The sequence below is a fragment of the Heterocephalus glaber genome, unplaced genomic scaffold, assembly GCF_053883595.1.
Source record: "Heterocephalus glaber isolate CG9 unplaced genomic scaffold, H.glaber_assembly_v1.0 deba00001461, whole genome shotgun sequence".
Taxonomy (NCBI): Eukaryota; Metazoa; Chordata; class Mammalia; order Rodentia; family Bathyergidae; genus Heterocephalus; species Heterocephalus glaber.
Genome location: NW_028258308.1, coordinates 7,229,773 through 7,251,593, shown reverse-complemented (window position 1 = coordinate 7,251,593; position 21,821 = coordinate 7,229,773). Strand labels below are relative to the sequence as shown.

The window sequence follows — 21,821 nt, the reverse complement described above, 5'->3', positions numbered from 1 at the left end:
AAAACAAAATGACAGGTTCAAGTACCTGTCTTCAGAAAATCCAGCAGCATTGTTTTAATACACTCAAGATTTGGCCTAAGCCCTTAATACCTTCCTGAATAGCCATGCAACTCAACACCCTCTGGAGATGTTACATAAGGGAGAAGAACACGGAGCAATTTGTACATTTCCCCTGGATCACAGAAACAAGGTAAAGCAAATTCAGATCTTTGTGAATGAACAGCTGTCATGTTTAATACACCTGGAGCTCTATAAAACTAGAGCCACTATCATATATGCTTATATAGATACATACTTATTTTTAATAAAGTCTCTTGCTTCAAAATTTAAGGATGATCTTTTTCCTGGTCGTCATTTCAAGGGAATAATAAATAAAGTAGAAAATGATGAACTGTTTTGCATATTTCTGTGGAAGAACAGAAATAGTTTATGCTTTTGAGAGGTTCAGACAATTCACTGTACAGAATGAACAGCTTATATACACTATCTGCACAATTTTTCTGGGCTGGGGTATTTAAATGCAAGTGGTCCTCCAAGACAAGAAGCCACATTCATTCTTGTCAAATCCCTCTGTCTCTTCTATTGCAAAAAGAAGTTTTTCCTTTAGTTGTTCATAACTCTTATATGGTGGTAGATCCAAGGGATTAAAACATGTATGGCTTCTTGGCAACCAGGTATCTTTCCCAACTTTCTCAATACAAAATTTTTGAGGCCCATTACCATGAGCTCAGCAAATCCTCCCAGAGGTAAGCGGCAGGTTCCAGTGACAAACTGCAATAGTCGCATTCTCACTTCATTGTCTGTCTGTTTCACAAACTGCCAAAACCAAATTATTTGTTTGCTGTTTCTTGTCTAATGTTGATAAATGGTATTTCTTTGCCAATCTGCTAAGTCAACCTCCTGCATGCCACACAGCATAACCTCCAATTCTTTTTCATCAAAGTACTGTAGCCACTGAAGTCGAACAACTTCACTAAAACCATCAAGGAAAGCTTTGGTTTGTTCTTGTACTCCTCGAGAAAAATGCCATTCTGTCATTAAACCAATATATTCATCTTTATTCTCCTCAGTCACCAGGATGTTAGAACCTCCCAACTTCAGGTCATGTGAAGTAACCTTGCCCCAAATCTCCATGTCAACAGAGAAATACATTTCTAAGCCACATTCTTCAATGTTGTTATCTCTTATCCAGATAAGGGAGTTATAAAATTCAGTATCAATGGATTCCAAATCCTTAATAGTAAGTTTTTTACTTAGCATGCGCTTGTAGAATGGTAAAGAGAAGCCAGTATCAATAAACTTTCCATGAGGTAGTGCCATTGCAATAAAGCGACCAATAAAACAGAAGTATGAAAGAAGGTTTGGATTAATAGTTGATGCTGGATTAATCTGTAGTCAATAGTTGTTTTTGCTCGCATACTCAAATAAGCAATACATTGGGTTCAAAACTTCCTGTGAAAGCAAGAAAAACCATTCTCTTGCTAGGCCACCATAATCAAGTCCTTCTTCTCTAAATATTACATACAATCGTCTCCTCAAGTCATAGGGTTTTAATGCCATAATCTGTTGAAAGGAATCTTCAAATAATGTCTGCCAGGACACATTGATCTTAACATGATTGGGTAATGCATTAAACTGGCACAAATAATGGAAGTGAGCAAGTTTCCACCTAAAGCTGCGCTCATAAGCAATCTGTGGACCACCCTTAGTTGCAGATGACTTCCCATTGCAAGGATCTTTGAATGTTGCTGTTCTTGTATTATGATCAATGAAGTACCTAACACCTTCCTGAGTATACCTAATTTCCCAGCCTTCTGGCAAGGGTTCTTCATTCTGCAAACCCTGAGTTCTTGGATCTTCTCATTGAGTTGTTTTTGTGTTATGATTCACAAAATATACCTTGTCTGTTGAATTCACTCTTTTTTCCCAGCCTGGTGGCAAAGGTCCACATGGGTCATTTTCTGCAGCTAACATTGAAGCTGAGTAGAGGTATTGCTGGTTGAACTGTTGCATAGCTCCCTGTAGCTGGTTCTGTTGAGATTGCCACTGTTCAAAATTTCGAGCGGATTTCATGGTAGGCCACTGCCATGTTGTTGTTCTGGTGTTATGATCCACATAATAAACCCTTCCATGATCATCAACTCTTCTTTCCCAACCTGGAGGTAAAGGCTGTGGTCTCTCCCATGTGGTAGTTCAAGTGTTATGATCTACATAATAGGTTCTACCATGAGGATCTTTTCTCTGTTCCCACCCTGATGGCAAAGATTCTGTGTTGGTATTTCCAGACTGCTGTCATATAGATTCCATATACCCATCTGGCTGCCTAATTTTGTCAAAAGCAGGATTACTTTCAGAATTAGAGGAGCCAGGGTCTAATATGCTTCTAGCTTCAGATTCCAGTTCTGCACTGGAGGAAGGAACACTTTCACTGTGTTCTGAGGAAGCCACTATCTGTTGAATGGGAGGATCTTCTATGGTAGCACTAGGGCAGTTTGAAGTTAAAGTGGTTTCTTCAGATGCTACAGGAATATCCATGGCGGAAGCATTATCAGTTGGTGCAGATGAGGATGATTCTTCATTAACAGTGTCACTGGTAGGTTCAGATGAGAGTGATTTTGGAGCTGGTGTATTTTTGGGTCTGGCAGGAACCTGAGACGGAGGTGAAGGTGCACTATCTCCATTAACTATCTAGGAATGGCATGCCTTTTGGATGACAGTATTTGTAGGTACATGATTTTCTACTCCATTAGTACCTTCAGTGGCCAACCTTGTAGTTGTCCTTGCCGAAGGCTCTCCATTTTCATGTAAGGCATCAATCACCATTTTGCTGTATTTCTATGGTTGGAAATGAGGTGCAGTTTGGTAGATTTTCTTGCTCAATCACCAATCCATCAAGCACAACTGTCAATTCAACAGTTTGCACTATGCCGTTCTTTTTTTCCAAGGAAAGTTTTAATTGTTCTTCTACTCTTTCCAATTTTCTATTGTGCATTAACAGAGTTTGTTTCAAATCTATAGTTGCTCTTCCCAACAAAGCATCTGCTTTTAAAGTATGATGACTCCAAACTCTAAATTCCAATGTAGTCTGTGGGGTCACACTTAAAGTTAACTGTTCATCCCATTTTGGATTAGAAGAACTACTGGATTTTGCTGTTTTTTTTAAAATTTCTCCATCTACACCTACTTCTGTATATATTGCTGTTCCAAACCAGTTCTTTTTTCTTTTTAGTTTGGCACTAGAAACTGTTACCTGTAACTGTAACCTTCCACTGTGGTTATTACTAGTATCAGACCTTGGTGAAGCAGTGGCCATGTCCCAAAATTCAGCTTAAACTATGTATCAAGAGCTGTGCTAGACCCTGGGGATATAAAGATGAGTAACACACGGTTCTTTCTTTCAAGGAGCTCATAGTCTGGTGAAGAGACAACCCCCGCGCGAAGGCCAGGGCTGGGCAGCGACGCCTCCTCCTCCCGCGGTGGGCGCCCTCAGCCTTCCGCCTCCAGGATCAGGATCGCCATCTCGCAGCAGGAGTCGGCTCCGGCCAGCCCAGGCCACCCGCAGCCACTCGCAACCCCTACGCCGCGCGCGCCCAGTACTTTTATATTTAATTAATTAATTAATTAATTAATTTTTTTGTATTAAATTCTTTTATTGGTACATTGTAGGTATACAACACAATTACATTTCTCATTGGGAATTGTACCTTTACATAATACATCTTGGTTCTTGTTTTTTCCCCATTCCTAGCCCTCCCTTCACGCCCTCCACCCTTCCCTATTTACAAAGACTTTATTTCCATTTTTTCCATTTCTCATCATTTTTTCCTTTCCTTTCTTTCCTTTCCCCTGTGCCTCTCACTACCCCTACCCCTTTGGACCTTTTATTCCTATTTTACGTTATCGATTATTCATTCTAATCATTGGTACATTTTAGGTATACAATATAATGACATTCATCATTGGAAATTTGCACCTTTACGTAGTCTCTCTTGGTTCTTGTTTTTCACCCTTGCCCAGCCCTCCCTATTTACAAAAATTTTGTTCCTATTTTTCCATTTTCTCATATTAATCCCATTCCCTTCTATCCTTTCCCTTAGCCCTCCCACTTCCTTCCCCTTTGCCCCTTTTCTTCCTATTTCACATGACCTATTATACATTTAGTCCTTATTTATACTTTCAGTTTCTCACACCAGAGAAACTATTCGGTATTTACACATGTGTGTCCTATTTATTTCACTTAAGAGTATTGCCTCAATGTGCATCCACTTAGCTATAAATGTCTCTAATTTATCATTTTTTATGGCTGAGTAGTACTCCATTTTATAAAAAAACCACATTTTCTTTATCCAGTCTCCAGCTGATGGGCATTTGGGTGCGAGTGTAGACTGGTGCAAGCACTGTGGAAATCAGTATGGAGATACCTCAAAGAACTAGGACTGGAAATCCCATTTGATCCCGCTATTCCACTGCTGGGGATCTTCCCCAAAGAATTAAAAGAATCATACCACAGTGATATATGTGCACCCATGTTCATAGCAGCGTAGTTTGTAATAGCTATATTTTAAACATTCAATATATTGCAAGAGACTAGGCCAATGGTTTACAAATGTCATTTGTGCCAAGTACATGACAATACAGTTCAAATGCCCAAATGCAAATATCTAACCATCATTACAGTCAGTGGTTCTTGTAGTATTTGACTTAAAAAATACTTAATAATTTTGCCAAAGATGCTGTCAGGTTGTCTTTTGTAAAAATTAGCATCTTCACATATATATATATATATATATATATATATAAATAAAATCACATATATAATATAATTATATATATAATCTTTGCAATGTATGATTGATAGAATTCAGGGCATGGTGGTGTACACCTGTAATCCTAGCACTAAGGAGGCTGAGACAGGAGGATCACTGTGAGTTTGAGGCCGACCTGGACTACATAGTGAGTTCAAAGCCAGCCTGAACTACATAGTAAGACCCTGTCTCAGACAAACAAAAATTTAATTATATTTTAAACATTCTGTGTATTGTAAGATAATAAGCCAATAGTTACCAAATGTCATTTGTGCTAAGTATGCAATAATATAATCTAAGTATGCAATACTTAATGTAATCTAAGCATGCAATATAATCCAAGTAGGCAATAATATAATCTAATATATATATTTATATTTATTGCTGAATATTAAATGCAAGGCCTTATGAATATCAGGCAGATATTGTACCCATGTTCTTTCTTTTTAAAGGCAGAATATATGCCATTATATTTATATACTAGAGTTTGTTTATTCAGTCATCAGTGAGTAGGTGTTTTAATTGCTTCCACCTTTTGGCTGTTTGAACAATGTTCCTATGAATACAGATTTCTGAGACCCTGCATTCAATTCTTTTGGTGTATATTACTTTTCCAAGTGGCTACACCATTTCAGATAGCCACCAACTCTGCAGAGAGTATCTATTCAGCTTTAAAGTCTAGTAAATCTTTCTGTAAAATGTATATCTAATCAAATTTTGGTTAAGTGTGGAGGAAAGCTCTGACCATGCTTTTAAGAACTTATCAGAAAAAAAATTCCCCAAAATGATTCTTCCTAGTCCACTAATACCAAATATTTCTATAAAAAAGAAAAGTCTCAGTATTGCCAATTGTGAATATTTTCAGTATGAGTATATAGAAGCTGTCAAAATAATAAAATATTTTTCTTAGTTTTAGGACTAAAATTGTTAACAAGAGAAGTCTCTAGAACTTGTTTTTCCTTCCACTACAAAAGAGCTTATTCAAAAGGGGCGTGCTTGAAAACATTTTAATGCCCAGTCTAAATACTTCTGATCACAGCATTCTCAAGATCCAACTAACATGCGTTCCTGCCAGTTTTCCTCTGTGGTCCTCGTCTCTTCCACCTTGGGCACATGGTCTGTATGTGGCATGGGCAGGGGGTTGAGGTCTTCGTCCACTTCTTAAGCCTTCCGTCTTCATTATCAGTATCATAAACCAACCTTAGTACATAATCATCTTTGTCATTTCCCAATATATAGCAATGCCTCTTTTAAATATCTTCCTATGCTTCGAAACTTACTCCTTATCTATCAGTAGCTTCCTTAATATTAAAGGCTGCCCCAAATGCTCATTGCACAAGATGATTTGCCATAAGGTGTGATGCAAAAAATATGATTAACAAAGAAAAGGCATTAAAGGAAGCATCATGTCTTTAAAGGTAAAATTCCTTTTATAAGTTTCACTATTCTCCAGGAGCTTCAATATTGTGTTATTGTATTTTGCCAGAATACAGGTTATCTGAGTTTTAAAAGTAATTATTGATGTATTATAAGCTTAGTTCTGCTGTTAACTGTTGATTTATTTGTATCTGTACACACACATTTGTAGCTTGGGTAAGTAGCCTTTTGTGAACTGGTTGTCTATAATGACTGTTTCTAAAAATTGAAGCTAGAAGAAATGTTTTCCCATAAAAATAATTAATGATTTTCTCTTACTTGTTTTCCTACAACAAAATCAGGATGAGAAATGATAACTATGGGCCTAACCAATTACAAGGTAATATGAGCCACATCAGTGAGGCTATTAATAAGGCAACATCACAGTCTCCCAATGAAAACAAATGCTGCATGTGTCAAATCAGCAAGCTCTGTAGAATCTACCTCTGAACCCAAGGGATTTGCAAATTCATTTAGAATTATTTTTAGAAAATTTAGTCATTAAAAAATCCAAATCCAGGATGGTTGAGAAAGGCAGAAATTAATCTTTTGCTTGTTAAAAAGCATATAATGTAGGAGAGATGGGAAACAAAAGCAACAATTTCTAAGACATCGTAGAGGAGCATAGATATCAAATGGGAGCCAAAAATCTCTGGCCTCCCAGAAAGTACTTTCAATTCTATATCTTTCCACTTGAAAAATATATGTTTAATGTGTAGAAAAGCCATTTTATTTTTCCTCAGTTTCCTCAGAAGAATCTATATAAATTATTGATTGGCGATGCTAAATGGGTAGGGATTATAATTTCAAATTACCACGTGGGACAGTAATTGAATAATAGCAGCCATAAAGACCTCTGGGGTTTGGCTTGACTTCGCAATAAATTGGAAAGAATTCTGCCAGACAGTGTGAAAAAAAGTTATGTCAAAATTTCAATTTACATGAGACCAGAACTAAATTAATATCTGAGAATTGATACTGTTCTAAGGCTACCAAAACTCCCAATTCTTAATGATATTCTTGTAGTATGATATAGAAGATGGCAGGCAGGAAATGGGTTGTCTGACCTTGTTGAAGAAAATTGACCTGCTAAAGACATGTCCTTTCAAGGAATTGCTCCATTTCTTGACAACGCTATTAAGGAGTGAAAAGGAAAGGGACCAAGTAAGATATTGTCTTGGTTCAAAATTTATAAAAGAAAATATTAAGAGGCCCCAAAATATGTCTCAGAATTTTGCATGAGATGAACTAACAGCATAAACATCAAAATTTGATTATGTATTAATCAAATAATAAGTATGTCCACATTTATCAAGTGCTTACAATATTGGGAGACACTGTTCTAAAATACATTTATGTATTATTTTATTTAACCCTCATTTTACAGATAAGAAAATTATCTTTCTAAATGAGGAAAATGAGTGTCAGAAAATTTATGAAATATGAGTAATGTGATACAGAAAATGCAATGCCTGGGATATTTTAATTGCTCAGTAAATGCCATTAAGTGTCAGGAGTAAATAAAACAAAACAAAACTGGAACTCAAATGTATCTACTAGGAATCTTTTACCTAGAAAAGATACAAGACAGGGAAGTATATACTATGGTAATAATCTATAATTATTATAGATGACTTGGATAATATAAGAAAGTGACATGCAGTGGAAAAATCACTAAGAATTTTATTACCAAAAGTCATATTTCTCTATAGTTAGTCCATTTTCTCTTAAACTTAATGTTAAAATTTTCCATATTATTATACCTTAATAAATATTTTTGGATTGGTCATCTTTTGCTAGAGATTGAGATTACTTATATGACTACAGTATTACTATTATTAATAATAATTTACAAGGCATATTTTTATGAATGATGCTTTCTGAATCAATACCTTTCTTTAGGAGTTATTCCAAGAGCTGGAACTAGACCATCACAGGGTACAAGCCCACACAGATTTATGGAATTAAAAGGGACTGAAAATTCTGTCTTCATTTGGTTTGGAATCCACAGAATTTGAAGTGAGTAAGGGGACTCTAATGGCTTTAAAATCTATTTCATTCTTTATTGAAAGAGAACTGAGCCTACCAGTCTCACCATCAAATTACCAAACCATCGGTACCACTTTTCACATACAGTCCTTTTTCCCCAGGTAAAATGCGTGAGCTGGCGGTGTGCCCACCTGAGACCACCCTCTGCATTGAGCAGCATCCCTTCATTCCTCTTTATCCCATTTGGCCTATGGCAAGGGTTAAATGGGAGCCTCATTTTTTTTATTTTTCTACTGAGTCATTCCATTGTCAAGCAAATATTTGGCAGTATCCTTCTCAAAAGAAAAAGCTTTCTTTGACCCACACTTTCCTCCAGGTTCTGTCTAATTTCCTTATTCCCATTTGCAGTAGGAGTGTGTGAAGGACTTGTGAACACTTGCCGTCTCCATTTCTTCTCCTCCCATGTGCTCTTGAACCCATCCCTTTTATTTCTTTTTATATTTAATCAAGATGCTCTTTGGGATCTGTATGAATAGCATTGCCTGAGATAGCCCCATCATATACCTTTGGAAACCATCACTAGTTTGTTATAAAGGATTCTTTGGCCAAGAAATAGCTTTCATTTAAACTGGGTGTAAAAGAGTGTGATGAAAACACTGAAGACAAAGGTAGAGTAGGAAAAGGCAAAGGGAGTTATTACCAAGGAAATAATTTTGAAGCTTATTGAAAGAAGAGAAAATGAGTTTTGAGATGTACAGATCTAATTGTGAGTACAAGTATTTCTGTGGTCACCAACAAGGTTAATTCTGACTAAGATTCAGACTTTGTCAATATATCCAGGAAGGCAAGGGTCACGAGGAAAGATGAAGAACCTTGGAAATATTTGAAGTGGTGAAAGCACCTTGCTTGAGTAATTGAAATCTAAACTGGACAAAGCACCATGAAATATAATTTTGGTCTTCTTCTCGGGGAATGGAGGAAATGATCTAATAGGTCCTTTTCATCTCTGCTTTTTGTGACCTCTGGCTGTTAACATCACTCTTCCTCATTATGTCAGAATGAATTGCCTATTTACTACTGAATCCTAGAAGGCGATTTTTCTCCCTGGGTAAGACAACAACCTAGCGTAGACTACATGCACTTCATTTCTACTTAATCAATGTCCAAGGTGTCATTTTTAAATGGGTAATATTTCCAGAAAATTTTGCTAACTTGCTTGGCACATGGTTCCCTTTTTACTGTCAAGCCAGAGCCCTCCAAATTTTAGGAGAGATTACCAGAAAGAGTGTAAAATGTATTTACAAAATGGGAAGTAAAATGAAGTGATATGGCCTTTAAATTACCAATAACCTCTATAGCAGGGCCATTTATTAGTACTGGAATCTGCTCAGGCTATTTTTTCCATGACAATAAACACTGAAAAACACTGATGCAGGATGACTGCATTTATATTCTACAGTGTTGCATAAATTTCCCTTTCTTGGGCAGGCAGAAGGAATGGAAGTCATTATTTAAATTTCTTACAAAGCAATAAATAACTGGTGTTTTTTGGAGAATGCATGCATGTGCACACACAGACACACACTGACATACCTACATATATGTGTATATCACTTTGTCACTAAGAGCACCTGAAAGGTGGCTAATTGGTAATTTATAAAAAGTTGATCATTGTTTCCTGTACAGACTTGGTTAAATGAGGCAATAAATCATATGTCTAAAACATGCCAGGCATCTGCCGAGGCAAAAGTTGGCTCAGAAAGTGACAAATGCAGAATTGGGGAGCAGTAGGAGTTTTATAGTCTGCCACTGGCGTGACAAGTGATGATAGAGGGGAGCATTATGTCTCCTCTACTGAGAGTCCAGCAACAAATTTTCTATTGTAATTCTTTTGTTTGGCTCTCTTTATCTTCATTTAAATGGGCTGCATCTCCTTGAGCTGCAGAGATGATGTATATTTTCCCTGCTAATGGTTTGTCTCCTGTGGTCCCAGGATTATTTTCACACTTGATAAAGTTCACCTGCACAGGGGACCGCAATCAGTCAGAGTTCACAAATGGGGATAGATGAGATGTTGATTTTTTCCCACCCTCTGCAGACAGACAAGCCCTGAATTGCTAGTGTTTTACCAAATTTTCTCTTCCAGAAGAGATTCATTTTCCCCAATATCTTTATAAAGAGCATTTAGACTTTAAATTTGTCCTGACTCTCAAAATCTGTTAGGTGAGTTCCTGTTTTTGAGGCTGAGCCTACCCTTTCCACCTATTTCATTAGGGTGAGAAGAAATAAATTCAAATTTAAAAGTAGCTAATAAAACTAAAAGTTAGCAAGCATTAAAATAAACATTAAAAGCACCATTCCACTTTTTGAACAACTGTGAGCAAATAAAAATAATACAGATATAGTACAAAGTATTAATACAGTGAGCATTGAGAAACAGGGCATAGCCCTCAGAATTTTGTATCTTACAGTCTCAGCCAAGAGAAGGTAAAATCTCACAGGGGGAGATAATAACTCTAAATGAAACCCATTTATTCTAGGTGATTGATACATGTGATATATGAATTATGATAGAGAAGATAGGAAATTATGATAGAAGGAAAGGTGTAGTCTTGGGAATGAAATCATAAAAAGGCAAGAGATCAGCAGCCCTCAGATGATCCTTGATTTTAAAAACAAGATGAAAAATTAAACAATTGACCCAACAATCAACCAAACAACAACAAAACAGTTCCTGCTTGGGAGGCTCTTACAAAAGTCTTCTGAACGTGGCGGTTATGCAAGTTCAAAGGAAACCCCTTTGAAAGCAACCTGCTTTCTCATTTTTTTTCCTTTGGTGACTATCATTTAAAAAAATGTTTTCGTTTCCATTTTGATTTTTTGGGAGCTAAATAATGCATATACAGGCAAAATATTGAATACAAACATATATATTGGAAAATATGTTCCAAGCCATAGCACAGTACGCCGTTTATTCTCACCAAGACTAAGCTTTTTTCCTAATTCCTTTTGCTATGTTCTTATTTATTTTTCTATTATATTTTCAGTGGGAAACTTTGCTTTAAGGTACAAGACTAAGCCCCAGTTTGGAGGTAAACTATTTCAGGGCTTTTTTTCAATGTTTTTGGCATTTTGGGGGCTGAAAAGTGTTTGTCAGGAGAGCTGTTAGGAATGTTTAGTAACATCACTCGTTGAATTCTATTCACTAGATGATAGTAGAATCCCTGAGTTATGACCACACAAATTTCCTGTAGACACTGCCAGATCCCTCAGGGCTAAACTGAGGTAAGAACTCCTGGCCAAGAATCCCGGATCTATCTGAAAGTCATGTTATGACAACAACGAAGAAAAGAACAATGAGTTAATAGCAATATTGTTTCCAGAAATGAGCTCAAAGATCAAACTAATGGGCTCATGTTTTGATTGAGATCATTATGGCTTGGAATTTGTACCCCCTCAGCTCCCACTGTCCTGATTTTGTCACTTATTAGGGTAATTTGGCAAAATTTCCTGGCGTTTTATTTTGTTTCCCTTTTGTTCTGTTTACTTTCTCTGTAACACAGGGCGGACAGCTGTGGTAGTTTTAAGAGCAGCCTGAAATAGAAGGTCCTTGTGGAGAGCCAAGTGGAGATTGATGGCGGACTGATCATGAAAGAAGGAAAATGAAACTTTTCAGGGGAACAATTCAAACTGTACCCAGTTCCCTTTGTGTCAAATGACCCAAACTTGAAATGGTTCAGTCTCTTTATGAACCTGAAGTCAGGTAATATAAAAATAGGAATCACTTCAGTAGAATTTTGAACCTTTATTACTTTTCATTTATACTTTTTAGATTAAATATGCACATTTAAGTTTTCTCCTTACAAAAAGAAAGTGCGTAATCCATAAGAATGTGTCCTTCCGGATCACACTTTGCAGAAGTATCTCTCTCTACTTGGAAACTTATTTCTAGGTGATCCAGTCATTGAAACTAAGGTCTTTCCTGTGACAGTTTTGGAAAGAACTGGAGCTTTTAGAGTAAAATCTGGGCATGTGTAGATATAAGTGGTTTCTGTTTTGGTCGGAGTAGAACAAAAGGAAACAAAGTACAAAATAAAAACAAATAATTTCAGCCAATTATTGCTTGTATTAAGAATCTTATAATTGAGATACAAGAAAATCCCTTTCCTTCCATAACATGATACCTAAGTAGAATAATTTTTCCTAAAATACAAAGGAAGAAAAATATTATATCCATCCTACCCCATGCTAAATCATAACAAATATATCCACCTTGAAATTTAATCAGACTAACACTTTGCATACTTCTTCATGTAGTGCTGTAGATTGAATCAAAGGGAAATATTCGCCTTTGAGCAATACTTTTTGGGTTTCCTATTTGTAAAGGTTTTATGTTTTTTGAAGTTTTTGAGAACAGATTAGTTGCCATGGCTGGCATGTGAGCTGATTAGACAGGGTTGGAGTTCAGATGGTCAGTTTTTTTCCCATTCTTCTTTCTTGTGTGCCCTATTTTGGAGTTACTGACTTTTTCTTCTTAGAAAATTCAAGGCACACAGTTCTTCCTTTTCATTCATCTAGAAAATTGTTAACCAGGCAATAGTGGAACTGAGGTGTCCCTTAAATGATTCTGACATTCTTCAGAAGCAGGACCATTGATCACCTTTAATCTTAATGGATTGGAACTAATTTCTGAAGACCTAAAATTTCCTCAACTGGAAAGGAAATAAATTATACAAAACACCAACAAAAACTCACATACAGAAAGCATAAGCTCCTGAGAATAAAAGTCATGTCTTAACCAAACACGTGATTAATGCCTTCTGTCTAAGATTTTAGAATAAATATTTCTGAAAAACTAAGAAACTTTTTCCTATAACACTCACATAAACTCAACTGGAAAAAAGCATCCCTTTAAAACTCATCACTCTCCGTTCCCTAACCCGTTTTTATTTTTCTTATTAACTCAAGACTATTTCATTTAGTGTAAGTTTTTATTTGTGGTTACTAAGACCTAAGATTTATTAAATATTTTATTTGTTTTTCTTTACTGCTATATCCTGAGTATCTGGAATAGTGCCTGCCACAGACTAGGTGTTTAATTAATAGTTATAAAATAAACAGGATCAAGCTTGTTAGCAAGCTTATATTTGTAGTGCTACGGTTCAAACTAGAGCCTCATGCAAAACAGTTAAGTGCTCTGCCACTGAGCTAAATCCCCAGCCCACATTTTAAAAATTTAATTTCATTTCCTCTTGTGTTCCTTCTGGATCACTACATACTCAGCTTAATATCACTTTATTACTGCTTTTGAAAATCATAGGTATTTTCTTATTCCTATATTTAGATGCCACAGAAATCAATTTTCTGTGCTCAAAGTAGAATCAGACTCAAACCACTTCCTTACGACAGATCTTTACTCAGAAGAACTACACCAGTGTTTCTTTTGGCTATTTGTTCTGTTTTCAAAGCCAAACAACCTTCCAGAATTTCCATCTTCATCTCTCTTTGATTGTGTTACTCTTTTCTTTCTCATATTGACTTCCTTTGTATATAATAAACAATCATTATCTTCCCTTTTGCCCTCTCTTCTTGGCTGAATAATGCTAGTTTAAATAAGATAATCAATGCTGAAATACTTTGAAGTGTTTATTCTGAATGTGTTAAGTCTTCTTGCAAAACTGGCTGACCCAGCTGATATTTTCAGATATTTAAATTTTTTATTTCTTTTGCATATTTTTTCAAGCAAATTATTATGACTTTATGCTGTTTTTTGTACTTATGATTTTCTCATTCACCAATTTTTCAGTCTTCTGGTATTTTATGTAATCAATTTCTGTCCTTCACTTAAGGGAAAGGCTAAGATGGATATATATTCCAGTACATGTTGGGGATAAGAATCCCTCCTCTCTCTTTACTGGTTTTAGTATGTTTTAATAGCATTCATGTGACTGTGAAGACATATAGTACATATATATTTACGGAGCTCTACTGCCATTAGCAAAAAAGCTCTGGGATCTGACAAGTAAGTATTTGTCCCGGCTTGTCTTCCTTCTTAGGATGATTTCCTTTGCACTTGCTTTAGAGAGCAGAAGGAAAAGTGACAGCCAAAAGTGTTTGCTGGGTAAGGGTAGAATCATGTTTATGGAAGCTTTCCACAGCAAAGATCATCTTCATTTTTTGTAAGTTGCACTCCAGCACTTCATCTAAATTGTGAATCAATAAATCATAAGCATATTATCTGTGTCACTGGTTCTCCATGGTGAGAGGTGGGAAAAATGGTGGCAAATTTTAGAATTCCCCTGGGAAATTTTCCCAACTACATAGCCCCTTCTAGTCTAATGTAGGTTTTAGGTATTTGTAATTTCTGTTTGTGCCTGTGGTAGATGGAATATGTTAGAGATGTCAAGGAAATAGATTCCTTCCTACGGTGACTGGGAAGAGTGTAGACTTGTCTAATCATTTCACACTTTTGACTACTAGAACTGAAAAATAACACGTTTGTGTTGCTTTAAGCTGTTAGTTTACGGTAATTTGTCACAGAAACAATAGACAACTATTAGAGTAGTGCTCATGGGCATGTGAGGTTTAGAATAAATTCTCAATTCTCCTGCTCTTATTGAGAATCACTGCTTTCATATTTTACTAAAAGCTGTTCAAAATAATATTGTGTTTCCTTATATTAAATATAAGAATATCAGTAAGGAAAAATGTCAGACTGAGGGTTTTGTTTGAAAAGAATCTCTGACTATAAAGGAAAATCTGAGTATGCCTCCAATGGGGAAATGTCCTGATATTTACTTTTGTCTTCTCTACAGCCATATGAATGACAGAATTAAATTTACAGCTTTAAATTAGTCTTTGTCATGGAGTTTCTCATAAAATTTTTGTTGCAAACATAGGTTTATTGCTTAAAGGAAAGTATTAAAAACTTCCTAAAGGTAGACCTATGAGAAAAAATTTTTATGTTTCATTTGGTAAGGAAGTGATAGGCTTTTTGCAGACTTCCCTAGTGATCTGATTTGCTACAATTTTTCCAAATTCCAGCTTTTCAGAAGTGCATTCATAACCTGAAGTAAACTTGTCTCAACATGTCACAAGATTTGAAAGAATCTTGACAAATAAATACTTAATGGCACTGAAATATAATTCTTGATGAAAGTCTTATCTATTTCCCTAGTAGTATGAAACAAATATTCCTGTAACATATAAAAAGAGCTCTTAAGTTCTAAGTGAACAGAAGGTTGCTACGGGACAGTTTTCAGATGATTCCAACTCCTGGTATGGCATTGGTGGTATAGTGGTGAGCATAACTGTCTTCCAGCTTCTTTGGTGGGTGTTTTGGTGAGTACCTGACATTGGAATGCAGTGAACTTGGGTGAACCAGACCACAAAGAGAGAACTTTGTCTGTATGGATCAGCCTCACAGGGTACCAGAACAAACCACATATATTATTGTGTTTTGTAAGAAAAGGAGAAGAATGTACTTGGGATCATTTTTACATATCTTGACTTCAGGGAAAGTTACTAAATTCTCTTAAGGTATATGTAGTGGCTTTAAGTGCCAGCTTTGTAAAAAAAAAAAAAAGTCAAAGTAATCTTCTCACAGTTAGTCCTTATTTCTGACCTCAGTAAGAATTGAGGTGTACTCTTTAATTGTGGTTCTATGACATTGTTTCTAAAAGAGACAAAAGTAGTGAGACTCCAGTTGTGTAAATTTGATAACAATAACAATGACAATAATAATCTGCCATTTTTAAAACTAATAAAAATGTTAATTTTAATGCTAATAAAAATGTTAATAAAAGACAGGAATTCTTTTCCTCTAAATCTAGGATTTCTTGTTCTTTAAATCAACACTTTAGGATGGACAGATCCTAGGATGGCATCTAATAAATTCTCACCTCCTAGTGTTCAGACCTGTGTGTTATGCCATTTCTTTGAATGTAAACGCAATCTGTGGTTTGTTTCTATGCACCAGACTATGACAAGGATGATGGATCGTAGCCCCTGATTGGGTTTGTTTATATGTCAGTGCATCTTAGTGGACTGGACAGAGAGTCTCCTTGAGGATCTGATGAATCAAATAGCCTTGTTGAGGAAGCCTGTGTGGCAAGGAACTTTTGGCAGCCTCTAGTGACTGTGTTTGCTTCCAGCTGATGGCCAATAAAAAGTTGGAGCCCTAAGTCCTCTCACTGAAAGAAAATTAATTTTTCAAAAATCCTAGAAGCTAAAGATTCATGCCCAGTCAGCTGCAGATGAGAATGGAATCATATCAAGGTCTGATACCTTGATTGCTGCCTTGTCAGACCTTCATTATATGGCCCAGCTAAGGCATGCTGATCCACAGCTCTTGGATCAGAAAACCACGAGATCACTAACATGTGCTGTTTTAAGTTGCTAAGTATGTAATAATTCCTATTGCACATTAGAAATTAATACAAGGGTTTTGAAAATATCAAGTGAACAAATGAATGTTTTTAATGTTAAAGTTTTGAGAGTGTGGTAGTTATTTTTATCCCTCTCTTCTATGTAGAGGCAAGAGTCACTCTGTACTGTGCAATAACCTCAGAGATTGGTATGACAAAAATAGGAGAATCAACAGCTGCTGCTAGAGGCCTGGCATTTTTCTAATACTTGTAGTTTAAAAGACAAGTATCCAACGTTGTGCCGCATTGACTAGCTAAATAGGGTGAAACAGAACTTGCTTGTTGGGGCTCAGTTAACATTCATTATTCAGGCAATTTTTGGAGACCATCTGCTTTCAGTGGTCTGACTCTCTATACACTGTTGTAGGAATTTAACAGATTAATCTTAGAGAAACACTATATTCAGTCAAATGATATTTTTAGGAGGTTGGGTAGTTGAGTGGACAGGAAAATGAATAAACATGCAATAGAAGAATATAGAAAAAAGTAAGACAAGGAGAACTTTATAGATTGCTTATTGCTAAGGTGGCTGTGAGTTTATTTGTAATTCCTTTTTCTCCCCTAAAATGTGGAGCACTACTTACAGCCTGACAGATTTAGGTTTTCTCCCTTGGGGTTTCATCACTGCATATTTGAGTCTCTGTTACTTCAATTATACCCTCTATACTGATATTATGCATTTCCATTTTAGTGGACTAGGCTGTAAGTATGAGATGAAGAAATCTCAATTTTTTTTTTTTTTGGTACCGGGATTGAACTCAGGACCTTGAATTTGCGAGGCAGGCGCTGGAACCACTGAGCTAAATCCCCAGCCCTGAAGAAATCTCAATTTATAAAAAAGATTATTTAAAAAAACCCACATACTTGACAATAGAATGTATAGTCTTTACCAGTGTGGGAAAATATATAAATAATAAGTAACTAATTATGCTTATTTATCCTTCTAACTTCTAAATCATGCAAAGATTAGAAAATTAAGAAAGAATTGAGCATTTATAATAGCAACTTAAAATAAGATTATTTACATTTTCTTACAAACATGGCCATTCTGTCTTTCTGCCCTTACTGTTTGGCCTTAGACATGTCATTTGATAAATCCAAGTCTCAACTTCCTAATGTGTAAATTGAGAGATTATAAACCGATTACTGTAAAGGTGAACTGTAATTCCACTGGAATCATAATGCAAAGCTCAAAGACTGGTTTAAAGGCTGAAATGCAAAAAACATACTTTACATTGTATGTGACTCATGATAGGTGTTCAGTAAATTCAGATGATGATTTCTGCACTTTTCCTTGATTTCTAGTTCAACTTTTTATCTATTATCCAATACAAAGAGAATAAAAACTAAATGTATTTGGAAGCAGGCAGACATTTCTAAAGAAGCTAGTGAGGTTTTTTTCCTTGCAACAGAGTGGCTGTATTTGACAAATGTGTTTACAAATGAGTCTGTCTCTTCCTGAGCATTGTACCCCATAATTAGAACATTCAAATAATGATATCTACCCAGGTAATTCCTGGGATGGCATAGCTTGGTGAATTCAGCTGGGACTTGGAATACACATATATGCCATAGTGAGTTTTTTTATTTACTAGGTTGTAGCAATGACAGTATCATTTATTGTTTTCCATTGTCCTGTTATTTATTGTCACAACATTACTAAGCATAAAGCCACTTTGTAATTATGCAGCAGAAGAGCTCAGAAAAAGGCATTCCATGAATACAAATTAGTATGCTCATATAAATTGTTTCCAACAGTAAGTGGCACTGGCCTTTGATATATTCATCTTATTGCATTCTGAGTGTGGGATTGATTGTTAGTGTCTAGACATCACTTATTTAATGGTGACATCCTTTCTGTATTGTGAGTCATTTACACTGTTTTAACAAACTGCTAAGCACATTCAAATGTGTACCAAAGGATAGTTGGCCCAATGACATCTATCACACAACACAGAATTATTTATCCCATTTAGGACTTCCCATAAGTATTATGGGAAGGCAAAATAATAAAATGTAGTCCTTGTAATCTAAGGACATATGATTGAAGACTGGAGGTAGAATAAACCACATGTAAGCACAATGTGTTCATGGTACATAATGGCTAAATTAATGGTTGGGATGGTAAGTTCAATTTTCATGTTGAAGAGGTCAATTAATGACTGAATAGAGCTGTGTCTCACAGAGATGCAGTCCTACAAAGAAGTTTATTTTATATGCAGAATGAAATCTCATCATGCAAAATACTCCTGAATATGACTTTTGCCCTTGCCATGGAATGTTTACATTGGTAGTAATTTGTGGCAGTGTAAGAATCTAGCAGCAATGTAAAAATCTAGGAGAAAGCAGCTGTCACCACCCAAACTGGAAAACTTTAGTGTTTTGTCGGAGAACAAAACAGAGTTGTTCGCATCTATGCTGCTAACGCCAGGAACCGAAGGAGACAAGCATGCTACTCTCTTGCACTCTTTCCTCTAGATTCTTCTAGGTCTTGGCCCATTTGTTCAGAGACTATCCACATAAAATCCTATATGCCTTTCCTGTTCCTCCCACCTGCAATTAGCCCTTCTTTCTAGTACTTCTTTACCTTGCACTTGCTTCATTTTTTTCAATCTTACCCTCTCATCTCTCTTATACAAACATATAAACACATACTCACACTTCTAATTGTTTTTCATACTGGACCAGCAGCTTCATGATGCTAAATATTTTTGCTTTGTTTGAAGCTGTATCTACCCACATCTTAGAAGATGACCAGGGAATACTAAGTTCTTCATAAGTATTTCTTTAATGAAAGAATACAGCATGAAATGATTACTCTGCATTTTAAAGTCTGCTAAGTTGAGACGATGTAATATGCAAGGGAATGATGTATTGACAAAACTTTGGTTCATGTGCTATGGATGTCAGACACCTGGAACTATTCACCTTTTAACATCTAGGGGGTCTGGACTCTCCTGAGGGCTGGGGACACACAGCACTTCCTAAGCATTGGCAGCCACTCATCAACAGTGGAGGGGCTCTGCCCACTGGGTACAGAGATGGACTCACAGCATGTTCTGGGATTCCAGGAAAGTCAGGAGAAAATGGGCAGGTTGCATATAGCTGACAGGAGATCTCTGGCCTTCTAATTATCATGTTCAAATGTCCCTTTCTCATTAATATGAGGTTAGACAACCAATGGAGAGAAAACTCTACAGTTCTCTAACTGCTGCTGTTAAAAGGCAAAATGTATTTTTGTGTTTTTGAATAGTTCTAGCAGACAAACTCACAGTTTATATGGGTTAAAGCTGCTGAAAGCCCATCTGTGAAAAGCTACAACTACTAACATTTATTGACAGCAACTGTGACAACGGAGAATGATTTTCTTAAGGCTAATTTATACAATTTTTGGAATGGCCATTTGTAGCAGTAAATAGTTTGCTGCTGCTGTAGAGAATTTAGGAAGATTTTTTCTCCCTATTTTAGAGCTAACTGAGAACATCCTGAAGTTCAGCTGGGACTGGCAGAAAGGAAATGGGGACATACATCTTATGACAAAGCATTCATCTCTCTCTTCTGAGCGAATGTGCCATGCCGTTACTTCACTACACAATGAGTAAAACATTGGTGCATAATTAGGCATCACCTTATGACAGCATGAGCTGTTAATCAAAAAATAATTTTAAGGGTTGTCATGGAAGGAAGGTTCAGGTTTATTCTTGGATTTTTAAAAAAGTAGCACAAGCTTCTAGGTGATGAAGCTCTGAAAAAAGAAATATCAAACTTTTCATATCATAATCCTTTTCTTTTTAACTGAAATAAAATGCCTATATTTTTCTTAGAGGTTGTCATTTCTATTCAGCATTGCCTTCAAGATTTTCTTTTGGACATTTCATCACTGGAAGTACAGTCTCCTGAAAAGAAGTGATAAATGAAGATAGGAAATTTAAGATTTTAATTCATACTTCCTGTTTTTCTCACCTACCATAAACTATATAAAGATTAAACCCACTGAAGACATTTTATATGTATTAAAATACTAGTTTTCAGATTAAAAATTGAAGGACTAGGTAATCAAGTTCAAAAATAAAACAAATGGGGTTTGACTGATTTAATTGCTTTCCAATTTATTGGTTTGACGTTACTAAAATACTGTTTCCTTGACATTTTTCCTTGGCCATTTACTCTAAAAATTTTATTTATTATGTCAGTGTAGACGGTTGTGATACATATCTTATTCACACCAACAAAATGCTAGTCTCATAACCTTTTCCCCAATTCTCTGTCTTGCTGCCTTTAAGAGTGGAATATTAATGTTTGGTGGAGTCGTGAAGCGTCTCTGTGGCCTGCTTGATGTGACCACTGAGACGTCTGGGTTCTACTACATCAGCTGTTGGACTGTACATATCAAAACCGCAGTCCTGTTCACAACAGAGCACAGGTGATTTCTTCCTGCAGTACAACTATGTTCCTCTAGGACAGCTAATGATCAATAGTCATATCTTGAAAGAACTTGCCATTCTTCAGTAGGAAGACAGCTAAGTGCAGACTTGGGAACACCAAATAGAGAAAAATAAGTTTTATTTCTGTCAGTGATGAGATTGGTAGGCAGCTCAGCAAATGAAACAAGAAAGGCTGAATCAAAAGTCCACAAGGTACAGAAATATCCTTGCACCACTTCACTGCAACAAGAGAACGGCTATGTGCCTTCATCGTAAAACATCAAAAGCAACCCAGAAACTGATTACAGCCTGCTAGCTGATCACTTACAATGATAAAGATGACCATTAAGATATTTTTGAATAAAAGCGGATTTATGAAGTATGATTTTTCAAGGAGTGTATATTAATTTTTAAACTTAGTATAGACTTTAGCCAATTAATTAGGAGTATTAATATTAAAGCTAAAATTATACTAAGTTAAAAAATTAAAACAATATCATGCCTAAATTACAGGTGAGGATCAAGGAAAACAAATATAACATCCAGATGTGTGCAATTAAAATTTTCTAGGTTATTATCTTTATGTAATGTAGATAGTTTGACATAATATCTTTCTTGACAGCTTCAGGAACATCAGATACAGCAGGCCATAACTTTCACAATAGTTTGCTATTAAATATGCTTTGTGTCACTCTAATGTTCATATGATAAGAAGTTGGTTTTCAGTGTGGCAGTGTTGGAAAATAGTATGGACCTTTAAA

General features: G+C 36.0%; 1 protein-coding gene and 1 pseudogene across 1 annotated transcript in view; both read right to left on the bottom strand.

The window, feature by feature from the left end:
• The window catches only part of Galntl6 (polypeptide N-acetylgalactosaminyltransferase like 6), a 1,152,292-nt gene that overhangs the window by 235,161 nt on the left and 895,310 nt on the right, over positions 1-21,821 (bottom strand). The window lies entirely within an intron of this gene.
• LOC106010019 (NEDD4-like E3 ubiquitin-protein ligase WWP1 pseudogene) lies at positions 201-3,426 on the bottom strand (annotated as a pseudogene).